This window comes from Anser cygnoides, chromosome 6 (assembly GCF_040182565.1).
Source record: "Anser cygnoides isolate HZ-2024a breed goose chromosome 6, Taihu_goose_T2T_genome, whole genome shotgun sequence".
NCBI lineage: Eukaryota > Metazoa > Chordata > Aves > Anseriformes > Anatidae > Anser > Anser cygnoides.
The window spans coordinates 42,314,694-42,332,837 of NC_089878.1; positions in this window are offsets into that span (position 1 = coordinate 42,314,694).

Genomic DNA, 18,144 nt, shown 5'->3' on the forward strand with positions numbered 1-18,144 from the left:
TTGTGCAAAACAACATACAGCATATGCATCCGGGCATTCCTTTCCTCACTGAGAGTATTAATTAATATTACTGTCCTTCACACCTGGAAAGAGCTATGGGAGCCATGGCCTCCTGATGTCCCCAAAAGATAATGCTCATTGTGAACAGAGGCATGCCAGGAAAATCTTGACGTCTAAAATGTGTGGAGGGAAAAATCAATGACTTGCGGTTCTGAGAAGGAACCTCTATCAACATTTGTTTCAAATATAACTTTAACATTGACTCTGATCTATGTTTAAAGTTAGGCTTCTAAGCAGGAGCAGAAGCCTGCCAAGATATACTTTGACTCAGTGCATTCAAACCAAAAGATGGGTTCAGGATTTAAAACTAAGCAGGTACATTGTCTTTATACAAGACTCAAATTTAAGACTTTTGGGAGTCTTCTAGATGAAGCAAACAATGGTCATATACGCATTTGTTAGTTGCTTCAGAAAGACTTAATTTTAAGGAAATAAATGGTGAGAAGAATGCAGTTGATTCCTGGTATAAGCACGTTTTGCAGCAGTATGGGGCTGGCTGTTTTGCTACGTCCTTCGTGGATGCATGTAGTCAACTGCAGACTCCTACAAGAATCTGTATATATTGCTCCCTGTATCTTGTTTTATTGCAGAGGATGCGAGAAGATGCTGGGATAGATCTAATATTTTAGTAAAATATTTTTAGTAGAAAATGGAGGAATTTTCATCAAAATAATACAACTGGTTTTCAGTTGGTTTTTTTTCACTATTGCTATACTTTCTCCTATTAGCTACGTATCCACGTGATAAACAAAAAAAAGTTTTTCTTTTTTTGCTTTGACAATAATCACAGTCTTTGTCATTGACTCAGTTCTCATGAGCCTTGGTTTGTTGGCTTTAACAGGTTACTCCTTTTTCCCATTACAATGTACCGCTAGAAAGAAGCATATATTTGACAGAAATGGACAAAAAAGTAAAATGAATAGTTGGTCAAATATAATGATAAAAAATCTGCCCAACTTCAGACTTCCAAATTGATCACACATAATACATCAATATACACAATACAGAGGAAGCAAAGAACACAGAGAACAATTTTAATAACTTCAGGAATAGATGTGCAACAGAAGTTGGGTAGAATAAGTAGGCTTTCATTAAATGAATTGCTGTATTAGTAGTTAATTTTCCCCTTGACATATGTCACCTTTTCTTCCATCATTCAGAAGCAATCCTGACAGACAGTGAACATCATAAGCATTAGCCTTCTACAGGCAGTGGACTTACGTCATGCTGCAGGACTTTGTTCCGAATGCTGTGTATCAGCCGAAACTGCCATGTCTTCGTTTGTAATGACAGTTGAAGGTGAGCCCAGGAAACCACCCTGACAGCTAAGGGATCACTGTCAACAATATCTCAGGCCGGGCTAATAACCGCCCATCTGGTGAAAAGACACTACAGAAAGCACCAAGCTTATTAGTAAACAAATCTTTGGAGACCCAGTGTAGCTTTTATTTTAGTCTTAGAAAACACACTTCAGAGTCTTGTAAAGCATTTAATGTTATCTCAATTAAATAGGCACTTGTGAGTCCAAGGCTTTGAACATCAGTTGTAGCTGGACTGTAGGCATTTTTAAAAATCCTGTGTGAATCTTCAGATAGCTCTCCTGTCCCCTCCCCTTCCCTCCCCTCCCTTCCTTCCCCCTTCAGTAAGTATTTGGATTCAGGACCATAACCAAAGTTAATTGCATATGTTTGTTTTGGATAATTGCTTGGATGACTGTTTATCACAAAGTAAACGTCATGCTTAACTAGTTATTTTAGAGCTGACAATGATAAATGCAGGCTGACTTTTAAAGCAGTACTATATTTATTTTCACCTCTCACTTGGAGCTCATGCAGCTTGGTGAACGTGGAAGTAAAGTACTATGTTCTCTTTTCTCCTGCATTCTCTTTTCATATGAAAATGCCAGTTGTTCTTGTTTATTAAGACAAACAACATAATTTAGTGTTTTGATATCATATACAAGATATTAAGTGATTTAACTAATTCCATGAATGTGCTTTAAATGATGAGAACATAGTATTTCTTACCATATTTGTTCTTTATCTTATTAAGTGACGATAATGCAGACAGTGAATGGCACCTTCCACACAAAACACATTCTAAATTTAATTATGTCAGTGTAATCACAGGAACATAAATATATTAGCATGAGGATATTACAAGTCTGTTCAGTAAACAGAAGTAGACAGAGTTGTAACAAAAAAAAAGATACAAAAAAAGGCTTTCTTTTTGTCAGACCCTTCTGCTCTCTGTAGCTAGATTTGAATCTAGGATTTTTAACTTCCCAGACAAACAGTAATTCATAATTCCATCCACTCTTCCTCAAATGCAAATATTTTTCTTACTGAATCTACATTATTTAAATTCCAGACAATATTACTTGTTCAGCGATATGCAAAACTCTTATTATAGCCCGAGCTAAGAAGACCGATGATCTTGAAGATGAAGTAGTAGACAGTTCAAAAACCCATGACTGATTTCAAAGCCAACCAGTACTTAATTAACGGAGAGACCCAGAAGGCAAAATGAAAATAAAATCAACCTTTATGATTGTAACTGGATAAAAAGTCTCTATTATATTGTAAAAAGTATCTTTACCATTGATAATGACATACAAACAAACAAGACTGGTGTTTTTGCCTGCAGCTACGTGGATGCAAGCCTTACTTCCCAGGCAAACAAAGAGTGAATTTATTAAAAAATGCAGTGGACACACTCAAAAATTAAAGAGGATAACCTACCCCCAGAATATACATTCAGCTATTTCATTGATACAAAAAGTGACCTTGTCCTTTTCACATTACGTTCAAAAAGAGGGCAGAAATTACACAACAAAGCAGTATGATATCTAGCAACACAGCAATTTCTCAAAACGTATTTAAAAGCAGTGTGAGAGTATTAGCATTGGGGTAGTACAGTTTGTCTTGCTGTGTGGTCTTGCCCTTCCTTACACATCATTGGGATACAGTTAATCAATAAGAATTCAGTTATAGAATTGCTTCAATGTATAGCTTTTCAGAGCAAGGTCTACTCATGGGAATGGTTTTCATCAGGAGAGGAAGAAGAAATGAAGAGTTCACCAAAATCAGTTTTAATGTAGCACGAGGTTTCTGATTTCACCAGTTGGTGTTGCTGTGTTAACTGGTGCTAATAAACTGTTACAACAAAGGAGAAAAAAAAAAAAAAAAAAAAAAAAAAACACGTTGTATTGATGAGGGAGATGAATACTGAAATGCAAAAAGAAAAAAAAAGTGTGATTACACAATAGACTCATTGAACATTGAGTATATTAGAAATAGAAACCTTTTTCTATCTATGTATGGGATTTGGTACTTTAAGGTACATAAATTATTGAGAGCCTTACTTCTACTTTCTTAGCGTACTATTGCTTTCTTTCTCTCCCAGAGATTACATTTCTGGTAATGTATACTTTCAGTAAAGCTTAAGAAATGACACCAATACAATGTTGTTTACAACCCCACCTAGCAGTCTTACAACTTTCCAGGATATTTATGTAGTTGATAGCCTGTACATTTAGAACTCTCTCTTTACTTGTTTCTGGCTACATTCTTCTAATTTTTATACATGAAAATCCAATTAAAAACTAAATGCATTTTACCCAGGCTTTGCAATTAAATATATCTACTACAGTAGTAATTATTTTACAGATACTTAGCAATTTTCATTCTGAAGAGTCAAAATATTTTATAACTGCAATATAACAAGCCACAAGGCAAGCTGTATATACGGATCTTGTCATTCGGTGCTAACAATCCATTTCAGAAGTGGAAGTCAGCATCTGTTTGACAACGTAGGACAACATGAGAGACCATTTAAAACAAAGAGAAATAGTTTTAACTCTGAAACTGCAGAAAGTAAGATACCCGTATTTCCCAAATGAGTGTATAAGGAGTACATGAGTATCAATATTTTAGGTCTTGCACATACAATCCAGAATATATAATTACAAGTGCTGAGGACCTTGATTATACATCCAAACTGAGAAACAAATAGCCTATCATCTGCAAAAGAACACTGCCTCCCATTACAGTACAGGACATTGGTACACAAGGTACTCAGAGGAAAGAGTGCCATCTGCTGAATTGCTACCATACAGAAGCAATTTGTTTCCCGGGATAACTTGACTAAGAGAATTTTGCTTTTAGAAATTTTTAAATACTTGCTTCTTAACCATCTTTACACTGCTCTTCTATACAGATAAATTAGGATTCAGTCATTAAATAAATGATGACCTTTTGCTGAGACCAGTTTCTATCATAATGGGAAATATGCTCTCATTCTCTAGTGTCCTGTCTCCTGCCTACCTACCTTACAAGGTATGGGGTTTGAGACCCCCTTTTTTGTTGTTCTTTATTAGAACAGCAGCTATTTTAGAAATATCCCATGGGTCATTACAGCTTATGTGTGTTTACTGATACAAATAATAACCAGAAACTCGCTTCTCACTTTTTAATTCTTAGAAAAGGAAAGAAATAGTAAACTGGCAGAAGAAAAACATATATTTGCAAGGAACAATTGGTCTAAGTAGGTTTTGCATGAGGCATTCATCAATGTATTTATCCTCATTAACATTCCAATATGCCCTTAATTTTTAAATAACCTGTTGGATGTGAAAATCTGTATGTTCACAGTTACCTCTTCATAAAGTCATATAATCACAGAATGGTTTGGGTTGAAAGGGACCTTAAAGTCCACCCAGTTCCAACCCCCTGCCATGGGCAGGGACGCCTCCCACTAGACTAGGCTGCCCAAAGCCCCATCCAGCCTGCCCTGTTGTTTTCACCAGAAAAGTGATATAAATTCACACACAAAAAAATCACAGAGAGGGAGAATCAGTGTCAGGGAAGGTCATGGCCTGTGAATATCCATTAGTGGAGTGACAGCAGCTAAGGAGGAGAGGGCAAGGGGATGGGTGAGGACGATTGGGTGGAAAAGACAATGAACCCATGTTTTGGTAGTCGTGGCCCATTAGATGAGCTCTACTGCTCATGAAAGCAGCCTAAGTATAGAAAGGTAACACACTGAATAGTAAAAAGCTCATGGCCTGATCTAAGCCTTGCATCAGAACATCATTTGGTTTCACAACTACATGTGCCCTTGAACAGGCTTCTGGCTAGGCGGGAAGAAAGGACTGTGCCAATGCTAAGTAGTACGGATCAGTCTGTGGTACCATTAAGCAACACCCTGAAGACAGCTGGAAGAAGACGGAAGCTAAATTACTGGAATTCAACTGCGTATCAGCTGACCTGTCCTGAATGCCCATGAATGCGCCATTCCCATAGCAAATGTGAGGTTAATTTGACCTACCTTGAAAAGGAAGAGGCTTAAATTAGGATACATTACCTAATACTTGTCATGGTCTAAAGCTGTGCCCTTTGTCAGAGTGCATGTGGCTCAGCAGACAAGCAGGAGCTTGTTTAGCTCCAGGAACTCAATCCTGTGGTGAAGCCCTGCCTCACTGCATTGCCAGTCTCCAACTCATAGAATCATAGAATCGTTCAGGTTGGAAAAAACCTCTAAGATCATCTAGTCCAACCTTTAACCTAGCACTGACCTAGTACTGATGCCAGCACTCCTAGCGTCCAGCCCACAAGCACAGCTGTCATCCTGAGAAACATTAAAAGGGGGCGTAGGTTGCATTGTCAAAGCAGCTGTTGGTATTGCTTCATGTAGTCACAGAACTCATTCATTCTTACTCCCTGCCACTGCAGGTCATGCTTTTGTATAGTTATACTACTGCTTATGTATGACAAGCAATACACTACACAAGTATTATGAATCAATCAGTATTTAATTATAATAACTCTAGTAACAGTCCGTTGTTTTGATTCAGACATTCTTTGATGAGTTAGTAAATTATTCTGCATGTTTGCATAGGTCCTTGTACGTTGCATTAGCATACGTTACTTCAAAATTTCTGCAGAAACAAGCATGTATCTATACATATACCTAAACACACCTTAGCACACAATCCACTTCTATAGGCAGTCATAAGATTTCTTGAAAACAAAGCTGCATTCCTATTTGGTGAATGCAGTTCAACACATCCATAGACACAGGATGTTGCCATTTTAATCACATTTCATGTTCCTGACACGGCATTTAGCAAATACTAGCTTGTATGATAGTCATTCATTTCCAGAAGTTTTTTTGAGATTCTATATTTAATCAGGGTGAAGAATAGACGAAAAATCACATGCACGGAAGATGATGTTTAGCAGTACTCATATACAAGCAGATCATTCACAGCTCCACAAACAAATGCACTCCAAGCAGAATTTTAATTGTGCTGTGATTCCAGGGAAGAAGTGAGATGCTAGTAGCCACTAGCTTGACAAGTAAACTTGTAAAAATGTTTATGTCTTCTCTGGTTGAAAATTGAGTCTCTGGAGAAAAATATAAAGAAAGCTTTGCAGTTATGTCTTCATTGTTTTTTGTTAGTTTGTTTAAATCTATTTGTAGGTGGATACAGAGAAGGCCATAAAACATTGAGTCATGTCGTGTTTGCAGATTTTGTACAGTCTGAGGATTCTGTAACTTCATTGAGAAATAAGAATACAAACTACAAAAGAAACAGGCATTATAATAAGTGCAATGAGTGTTTGAGAAGCATGTGGACTCTGACCTGATTACAATGATACTTAGTTCTCAAGTTTATACTTTAATCTTGTTTGCTTCCCACACAATGGAAAAATATTTCCTGAAGGAAGATTGCTTTTGGAATTAGCTCATTGCAAACTCACATCTAGCTCTGAAGGAAATTTCACTAGCAAACCATCCTTACTCCGTTCAAGATCACTTTTATTCTCAAGGCTATTAAAAGCATCAGGCTCAAGTCCTTTTTCACTAATAAAACAAACAAACTGCAATTTTTTGGTTGGAGAGGGGCTATGTACATAGAAAGACAACCCTGAGGGGAAGAATACAAAAACCCTGCACAACACTTTAAAGAGATGTGCTCAAAGGAAACAGATTGTGAGTTTTCATGCAACAAATGAATATTTTTCAGTATATATTAGTAATGAAAAAGTTTGGTTTGTCAAAATTAAATCCAGAACAAAACTTTATCTGCCTGAATATCAGTTTTAAACACATCATTTTGTAATACTTCGATTAAAGAAGTTTTAAGGATCTTGATGTGGGCAAAAGCTGGAATGATTCCAGAACGAGTATGGTCCAGAAATGAGATTTAATATCTTGGAAAAACTTCTGCAAATTGCAGGAGTGTCAAGTCAGTCAAAAATGGAACTTAGTAAATAAGCAAAACTGCATCAGCTGCCATGAACTGATATTCTTTTCTTTTTTTTTCTAGGGCAAAATATGTTATCATCAAATCTTGAAAATTACCTCAAAGTAAGACTAAGCAGAGGGGTGCAAATTTGTAGCTTGCTAAAAGTTTTTATTTTCTCTAGTTCTTTTGTTGAGTAGTTGCCTTGAAACCAGAGAAGCTCCACTGGCATAAAACATTTGTGGATTAAGAATTATCTTTCCTTCTGCCTATTTCAATTCATGTCATAGCCCAGTATGTTGCAGGTGCAGGGAGCTTCACACCAAAGAGAAACATGAAACAGAAACGTAACTTGCTATAATGTAGGTGAAAAAAAAAAGTGTAATAGCTAGACTCCCTCTGTACTAAACCATATCTATTCTGAAACAACTTACATGAGGAATCCTGAAACCCAGAATAAATTATGTTAATTTTGCTACCTGTAAACGTAACTGGTCGTATGTACTGAATAATCCATTTACTGTGTTCTGCAGGCAAGGAATATAAGGAGAAATATTTGTGTGTCCATACATGCCCATGCATACATAAAGTCATTTTTATGTAAATTTTCCATTTAAAAAATGATTTAAATTACCATCATAATCATGAGTTAATCCTATGCAGTTTGACTTTATTTGAATAAATGCTTCTTTGAAAACATTAATATGGCTTGTAATCATTAGTTATATTTTTGTTAATCATAAATATACTAAATACGTATTAATTAGAACTGTTATGTTGCATTTATACAAAACCATTAAGACTATGTACATTTGAAAACGGAAATTAACTGCTTTCTAATTTTGTGCAGGTCTCACTGGACAAAAGAAACCCTGCATATGTTATATAAGAGACCTCACTGTAAACTTCTCAATCTTTTCAAGATGAAGGAGGCTACTGGAGTGTACCCAGTAGAACAGCAAGATCTCAAGGTAATTAGTAAGTGAAAACAAGGCTACATTTCCAAATGAGTTAAAACAGCTATTTCAAAATTGCTTCCAGAGAAAACTAGTAAATTTTAAATTATAAAACATGCTTTCTTCATTGGTGGTAATGGTGTCCAAGCCCAAGACCCTACTACAAACTTAAGAACACACTGCTGCTACAGCCAGTGTGTTCCTTTCAATAGTTTTATATTTTGCTACACTTACCTCTAGCATTACAAAGATTGATGAGTATGCTAACCTTTATGGTTCGTGAGAATTCCCATAACCCACACAGCATATAATAGCAGCTGCTTGATAATCAGGCTGGAGATCTAAGTATGCATCACACAGGCTGTCATAGAGGATGTCAACAAGTTTGTTCCTATCTACCCAACAAACATTTACAAAGGGAGCAGATACTTTTTGCTAATTTCTTATTTTCATAGGTTGTAGCAAAGCCCTCCCCAGACTACTTTAGTAAGCAGTAGCTTTGTTAGTAGTCTTAAGCTCCAATAATGAAAAGATTAAGAAGCACTAAATCAGTATATTAAGAATACTATTAACAATGTAATTTATAAGATCAGATTATTCTTACTCTATTTTATGAATGTTATATTTATATTATCAAGACTACATAGATTGTATAAAAAAGTTACTAGCTACAAAACCAAAAAATGTACAAAACATCTAAATAGAAGCCTTTTATGTTGTGTTTTCTAAAAGGAAGAAAACGTTTTCACCTTGCTGCACTGAAATCTCCAATACCCACATAATCTCAGACAGTGAAAACAGCAAAGATATTTTACTGCTATGTGTTGTTCTTCTCTGTCAAGCATCTACTCCCAGTCTCATTAACAGACCTCTCTCCTCAGGCTGATGGATAGTCATCGTGCCAGTACAACTAGTAAACTCACGCTGCAGGAAAGAAACTACTCAGTAATTGCCAGAGATTTAGTCTCACACCTTTCCTATTTATAGGACTTCCAGAGAAGATGTATAAACACACGTCTGACTACATTGAAGCAGAGAATGAGTATATTCAGCCAACTTCCGTGTTTCCAACAGCAGATATGTGGTGGGTTCACCTGGCCTGGTTGCTGAATAACCACCCTGGGAAGCAGCATCAAACTACTTCAGGCTGAGCCTGTTTACATGTGTTGGTAGTGATAGGACAAGGGGGAATGGTTTCAAACTAAGACAGGGGAGATTTAGGTTAGATATTAGGAGGAAGTTTTTCACTCAGAGGGTGGTGAGGCACTGGAACAGGTTGCCCAGAGAGGTTGGGGATGCCCCATCCCTGGAAGGTTCAAGGCCAGGCTGGATGCAGCTCTGGGCAGCCCGCTCTAGTGGTTGGCAACCCTGCCCAGAGCAGGGGGGTTGAAACTAGATGATCTTTAAGGTGCTTTTCAACCCAGGCCATTCTATGATTCTATGATTAAACTGTGGGGTGCCTACATCCTGAATAATCAGTTCTGTTCCAGCTACTTCTCTCAGAAAAGACACATTAGGACCAGGAAAAAAAAAAAAAAAAGGATGTTCAAAATTATAATAAGAACTTGTGAACTGAAAAACAGATTAGAATCTTTTAATTCAGAAAAGATAAAACATAGTCAACATGATAGGCATCTGTAAAGTCAGAACTTGAAACAACTATTTGCTGTTTCTCTTCATGCAAGAATTAGGAAGTATCAAATCATAAGACAGCAAGTTCTAAACAAACAAAAAGAGGATGCTTTTGCACACACCACAAATCTAAATTATGGAATTACTACTACAGTACATATAAAAATGTTCAAAAAATTCCAAAAAAATAGTTAAGTAAAATTATGATCCACGAAAGGCTGCTGAAAACGTGTATAATGTACAAATTGATGAAAATTGGTATTGACAAAATGGAGGAAAGTCTCACAGTATGCTTTGTAGTGTTCTTACACTCTTTGCTAGATCTACAAGCCATTATTTGAGATAAGATACCACACCAGCTGGACCTTTCATCAACCTTATGTTCTAACAAGGGAGTGTGTTCAGCTCAACCTTGTCCCCTGGCTTTGCTGCATTCAAATTCCTTTCTCACTATGGCTCCCCACAAACTAGGTTCGCTCTATTTCAGATCGAGATTCCTTGCTTTTTAGCAAGATCCACACTGACTTCAAGGACAAATCGATGATAACATCTCCTGCCTATATAAAACGAAGAGTGAGAAGACATTGCTTGTAATGTGTATATATGTACAATCATAAAGATACATGTGTGTGTATATATAATTATGTGTGTATCACTAGTTTTCCACCCACCTTCATATAGTAGCCACTTCCTACTCTTGGAGCCATAATAGAAACTATATATAGGGAGTCACGTGGTTGCAGAGCTCCCAGAACAATCCTAAGTAATAAGAAGAAGAGGAAGAAGTTTTGGGAGGTACCACTCACAAAATGTGTCTTCTGCAATCTCACCTGAAACTTTCCTATTGTCAGTCTCTTGGCTATCAGCATGACAGCCACGCTCAAAGTTCAAGGTCTCGTACTAATTAAATGACAAGATACACTTGATTCTGTTTCAAAATTCAGGACACTGATGTGTGTGTAACGGTGCTTACCAATAATGCTCTAATTGTTTACTCTTGGCAAGCAAGTTGTGGCCTTTTCTTTCTGACACAATTCTTCCCCGGTGGTTTTTATGGCATTGTATATTTGTAGTTGCAGGGATGAGCATCTGAGGAGCACAAGCTGGAATTACTTTCAAAATTCATCCAAAAGCTTGCCAGTAGTAGAGCAAAGATACCTAACTATCCTTGTGTAACATTAAATCCAGAGATGATGCTAATACAGAAGAGCAAAGCCTCTTTTTTCTAAGACCGCATCTTATTTAGAAGTCAGTGGGCATGATGGGCTGTGATGAACTGTGGTAGTAATTCCATTATTACAGTATGCATGTGGGAACATGTGCTGGATGCTGTTTCTGTTCAAAACTATCAGGTCAGCAGTGCAGCGTGGTACGCCTAATTGTACCAGGTCTTGGATACACTTTGCGTTTTTATTTCAGTAATACGCATTCTGAGAAACAGATGAAACAATAGCTCTGCTCCCATGCAGAGCATACTGGGCTTTACCAGTCATGACAGGCAATGTGGAATGCAATTGTACACAAATGCTGTCCTTTAGTGTTTCCCATTCATTAGCCACCATACTTATTAACACCCATGTCACTTATTTATAAAATGTCCCTTCCAGAATAAACTCTCTTCCTGACATTTATTTTAATAGTCATGCAATAGTGCACTGCTTTGGGCTCTGATGAGGGAGAGTGTGGGTTGTGAAAAGGAACAGCAAAGCTGAGCACGTTCCCAAGCAGAGATGAGTGTGGAAAGCATGTATTATAGCATATAAAAATATTTTAGGGTTGTCTAGTATGAAGCTATTTTTGCTGCTGCCAAATACAAGCAAATTACATTGACTGCACATAGAGTACGGGCAAAAAGCAGACCTTGAAAGTCAGCTTATAATAGCTGTATGCTATGGACTGCCTGTTCCATTGGGAGACATAAACATAAATGAGAACGTTTATATGGAGGTCAGAACAACCTAGTGTGATTCAGCACACAAAGAGCAAGAGAGTGCATATCGAAAGGCTGGACCTGATTACTGGGACTGCTTGTGGCACTCGAGTCTGTGACAAGAAGCCCTGTGTGCTGTCTGGGGTTCCTCTGAGTTCATTCGAATTAGATGAACCCAGAAGCCTGCTTTGGGTTACTTGCCTATAACACTTTCTCAGAAGAAGACACGAAGCATTGAAAACATGTTCTTGCTTTAGTGGCAACTGAGAAAGAAAAGAAATTTTGTAACATCAATCTGTACCTGTGTGGTAAGATAATCAATCGTCATAAAAATGAAGACGGAAGACGTGTCACCATGCACATTTTTCCTTTTATTGTTAAATTTCTTTCTCTTAAGCTCAAATAAAATGGACACAGAAGAAAACATGGTTTGTTTTTTTAGTGCAAATCACTTGCTTGTCATCAGGTAAATTCTAAGTAGGCTTTTGTTATATTTGTGTGCATACTTATTAATTTTAATTCAATAATTATATATCCTTAAAGAATTACATTACCCTTATTTACTACATCTACAGTGTAAAGCAGAAGAGAGTCAGGCAGACAGAGAATAGCTAAGCAGCTTTTCCACCGGCAAGATGCACTTCTGATACATAAAACAGTAGAAGCCAGGACAATGTTCCTAATCCTACACTTGATTTATTACATGAAATCTTCTTGATATTTACTTCCTCATTTATGTTAGGCACAAGAAGAAGATATTTAATACGATCTTACTTTCTTAAATGCACAACAAAACAAGTTTGTTCATTTTGACTTGTTCTTGGCTGGTTGAAGATCAAGAAAAGGATTTTGTCTGTATAGCAAGGGTAACAGAGAGGTGCCGTTTCACTGACAGTTGAAAATGCCTTCTGTTTTAATCATAGTCATTTGTCCCTACCCAGAAAAATGATGGACATAATAAAAACAAAGGAAAATCAATGAATAAATTACATCCTGCGGGGGGAGTGGGGGTGGGGGTGGACAATACAGGGGGAAGGCAGAGAATGAGAGCACTCTACTGCCTGTATTTCAATTACAGGAAAAGCACAATGGTCCCCTTGCGTGTACGTGCAACTAATAATTCCTGATGCTTTGCTCCTCCCACTTCCTCTTCTGCTTTAATACTAATTTGGTCACAATAACACAACAACAGTAATTATCTCTTTCCTGGATTCCAGTCCATTCTCACCAACACATTAGTAAAGCATCTCATACTCCCTGCCCTATTTACATGCTACTCTCAGTAATAGGGCTCAGACAGATTTCAGTAAAATCTTACACTGCTATTATGCTAGTTCAAAATCTTTTTTACGTCCTTGTGTTTATGTATGTACGTGTGTTGCTTTTATGCAAATACTTCATTCTTATAACTTAGGCACATAGAAGAAGGTACATATTAAGGCTATACAAGTTTTCTTAAGTTTTCAGTAGCAAAATTTTCTTCCTGAATGACAAGACATTTTCATCTTCAAAGGAGTAATTTCCACTCCTCTAGCCTGGACTAAGTAACAGAAGTTAACCTCCACCTGGGTTTTTCTCCAGCTGCAGAGATTAGGTATTCTCTCAAATCTGCAAACAGTGTCCCTCATTGAAGCCATCATGCTGGATAGTAAGATTAATGAGAATACTCATATCTAAACTTCTTATTTCTTCTGTGATGTTACATGACTTTCTACTGTTACCCTCGTATATTAAAAAATAAATGAGAACCAATCTGTATGTGTGGTTTCAGATGAAGAATTTCTTCTAATAGGATATTTGTATACAAGGTGTGGATCTGCATAAAGTTTGTTTTTCTTTTACAGCATATAATAAAAGTTTTAGAAAATGAGAAAGGTAGGTGTGTTTCCTGTTATCTGCTGAAAAATATTAGTACTGATTTTTTTTGATTTGTTTTAAGATTATGTGTCTCTGCCTTATGTTGTGAGAAAAGACTAGATGCTCCACAGAAATTAATGAAAGAGAATACGAGCATAAAGAGAAGACAAACTAGTAGAAGCATTTTGATCAATGTTTTTAATTCAAATCAGCTGTAAGAGCTCTTTAGTGAACAAAACACTACTAGAAGTTAAATTCTATGCCTCATGTAGCTTTAGGCTTCCTCATGGCATGGAATGTGCAGTTGAAGGAAGTAGACTTTAAACAAAGATTTCTAAAACATTCACACTTTCTACAATATTAAAAATCCAGAAATAGTAATTATGGTCAAAAAACCCCAACAACAACAACAAAAAACAACAGACTATCTTTACAGAAAAAAAAAAAAAATTAAAAAAAAAATCTAACCAATCTAAAAATGTTTTGTAATTTTAAGAGACATTCTTTTAGATTGAAATTAAAAGAATCTCTGGAAAATATATGTGTAATCTAAAATGAAAATTTTAGAACAAGATATAGGTACGCTTTGTCCTTCTACACAAGGTACTATTACCTGACAAATTTCATATACTAATATCCTTTAATTGCCCTCAACGGTACACACTTTTAAAGCAAGAACAGATGTTATTCAAAGAGCATATAAACCCTTCTTGATTAAAATGCGTTGGTAGCAGAAGGAAGTAAATATTTTTATGCTTAAAAAATAAGATTAATTATCAGGAACATTGGACAACATTGTTTTCTGGATACCACAGAGGAAGTATAGATTTATAAGGTAGAGAAACAAGAAAAAAAATGTTTCTAACATGGGTGTGAACTGCAGTGTTTTATCTCACAGAACACTGGGCCAAAATTATTTCAGTTTGATTATAATAAAGTTTAAAAGTCTTCTAGTTTCAAAGCTTTTCATATGAAAATTAGTCTTTACTTAAACCAGTTTCCCATAACAAAAACCTTAAAAGCAGTGATTGTGACCTTGCCTTACAAAAACAACTATGTTCAAAATGCCTGCATTGTAAAGGCAGATGTTTTTTGGTTAACTATTTGTTTCTATTAGAATTATGTGATGCTTCGCACTGGCAGTATTACAGTTTCTTTAAGGCTCTATCAGTTCTGAATTCTTTTGTCTCTTCAATAAACCTGGAATTGTTTTTTCTCATATCACCGCAGTGTATGCTGCAGTTTGGATGCTTAGAACAAACCCTTGACAGTCACCACCCTTACAAGGTTTGCTTAAGCTGTGAGCTCTGATTTGGATCAAGCCTCTGAGGACAACTTTCCAGTTCACTGTCAACTTTCAAAAGTCTTTTCTGTGCAGTGTTTACTGTAGGCAGTCTACATGGACTCTGCTTCTTCTTGCATCCCAGTTTTCCCTCCTCTGTAACATATTTTGTACTTAAACTGTGCGGCCCTGTGTTTCAGCAAGTGAATCAGGAGCAACCCCCAACTCCTGGCAGGCTGGAAGCAGCAGACGTCTTGCATCGTGCTCAAAAACTGCAGTGCACATGGCAGCCTGCTGGTAAAGCACAACACAAAGAAGAAAAGACAAGGCTCAAGCTAACTGAAGGTAGCCCTTGGGAGGTGTCTGTAGGGACTATTTCTACAGTACTTGTTTTAGCTGATAAAGAGAACAAATCCACATATAACCTAATGCAAGTCTTTTGTGCAGACAAAAAGAAAACAAAACACGGTAAAAGGATGATTTCAGACTTCACTGGTTTTGTCTGTCTGCAAATTCTTTACCCTATTCCTTTTCTGTAGTCTCTTTCTATGCTACACATACATAGCAGGCAGTGCATTCCAAACCCTGCATTTCATAGAAAGTGCTGAATGGACTGACTCAAGAATGCATTTTTTCCTTTTTCTTGGGACATAATGTTTGCTGCCCATGGAGGTCTTCCGCCTGTGCCCAGCTTTACAAACGTGAACCATTAATAATAGTTAATAGTTGGGACCATGTATGTGAACACATGTCACATCTGAAAACCCATTTATTGATTTGGGACCTCGTTGCTGGCATTTCTCACTGAAAGGAGAGGGCCAAAATTCTTAGGATTTTGGCTGAAGTCCTCCATACCAAATGAATATTCAAGATGCAGTCTAAACTGCATACAAATCATTGAGGTTAGCACTCTCTAATAAAATTCTCCCTGGTCAGAAATGTTATGAAAATGCTTTGCAAAGTGTCTATCTCCAGATGGTTAGTAGAAGTGGATTTTATTTAATAGCCATCTACTAACGTGTAGATTAAAAATACACCAACTAGAAGACTCCAATTCCAGGTCATCTTCAAATTTCTTTCTATGATCTACTGAAGTTAAGCACTACCCCTGCAAAAAGTTCAGCCATTTGTGGGAAAACAGGCTTTGTCAGAGAACGCAAGAATGGGCAGTTAGGGATAGTAACTCTGTTAATAATTAACTGACTCGAATTTGCTCATTTGCATATGCACGATACAGTTAAAGAACATGATTAAACAGAAACACCCTAAACCTGCTACTTAGCCATTTACAAGCACATTATTACGCAGGCTGTTATGACTCCAGTCGGTAAAACCGCATACTTTTGACATTTTCCTTAAGACAAACCCCAGCCTATATTCCAATCTCATGAGAGGTCCCAGTTTTAGTAATGATTCACAATGTAACAAAGTCTTTGTGCAATATGGTAATATCAATCATTATGTCTTACCCTTTACTGAGATTATGTATTTATGATTAAACCAATTTACTTGTGCAATGCAGCAATATTACAGGAAGGTCTTTGATTCCTTATGCAGATTTACGAAAATGCAACCCTCTGAGTTCAGGAAATTGCATGAATTTTTAATTCTAAGAAGAGGAAAAAAGTTTTGACAAGAGTGGGGCCAACAAATGGCTCAAAGATTGCTAATAAAAGGGTATTGCATCATCCCCCGTGTCATAGAACCATAGAATGGCTTGGGTTGGAAGGGACCTTAAAGATCATCTGACTCCATGTCACACAGCTTGCGCATTGCATTGGGCAGAGCTAATGTAGTGAATGGCATAACGTTTTTCTTTAGCACCCTAGTAAATCCTCTTCTGACGATAGTGAGACTGGGTTGAAGAGCTCTCAGGTTCTTCATTGCCTTTCAAAAGAAAAGCCTAATTGCTTAGTGGTGGCCATGATCTATTCTGGCTGCAGGAGGATTTTACGTTCTATCCTCTACATTCACACGATGATTTTACTTGATCTGTGAATTACAACTGATTTGTGCATGACTAAAAGGCAGAACCCCTTTCTAAGGATCAAATTTACTATAAGCTTAACACTTTCTATAAGTGTTCTTGTTTGCTAACCAAGAAAAAGGGCATCCACTGCTGCTAGAATGATTTTTGAAGTCCATTCCCATCTGTCCTCTTTCCCTTGAGAGAGTTATGCCAAATAAAAGGTACTAGAAGGAGCAGGAGCCTGCTTCTGGCTGCTGTAGACAATATTTTCCAAATCAAATAAGCATATATATGTTGGCATGCTGGTAAAAGGCAGCAGGCCTATCAGCAACAACGAAGAAAAGAGCAGCCTTCTCTCCCAGGAGTTTCAGTCAAGCTGCTTTTCCCACTCTTCCCAGCCCTTTGTCCCGTCTCCAGTTCAGTAGTACTTTGCCCAACATTTGTGTATGGAAGAGAATCAGCAAACAAAACCAGTCACAGTCCAAACATACGCAAAAACACAGTTAAGAGCACGAGTGGGAAACAGAATCAAGGTAGCTGCTAAACGTAGGACTGTCCCTGCCATTCTGAGAGGCCGGCTGGCTAGATTCTGACCAGCCTGGCTGGTCTTCCGCGTCCCAGATCTGTCAGAGCTATGAAGCACGCAGACGTTGCCTCTGTATGCGCTGTATCCCTGTGCCAGGGCAGACGGCTTTGGGTTTGGGGTGGTTTTCTGCTTCCCGACAGACCGGCCAGCCCGCCGCTCTTTCACGCCCCTTCATCTGCCGGGCACCACTGCGACCTCGGGCACCCACCGCAACGCCCGGGGAAGCCCTGCCGCAGGCCGGTGCCGGGCGGGGTTGCCCGGCGAAGCGGCAGGGCCCCGGCCGGCGCAGCACTGCCGCGGAAGGTCCTTCTCGGAACCGGGCTCGCAGCGCCGCGGGGCGCGGGGCCGCCGGCGGCGGGGCTCGGTCACCGCCCGGCTCGCCCAGTGACGCCAGCTGGGGGCCGGGCCGCCCCGCCCCGCCCCTCCTCGCCGCCGGCCCCGCGGGGAGCGGCGTCAAGGTGAGGCCGCGGGCGGCCGCCGGCACCACGGCACGGCCGACACCGGCGCGCGGCGCGGGCGGCCCGCTCGTACCTCCCCGCACCCGCCCGCACCACGGGCCGGCCGCCGAACGGGGAGGCTGGTTCGGACGGCGCCCGTCCGGGGGCTCCCCGCGGGCAGCAACT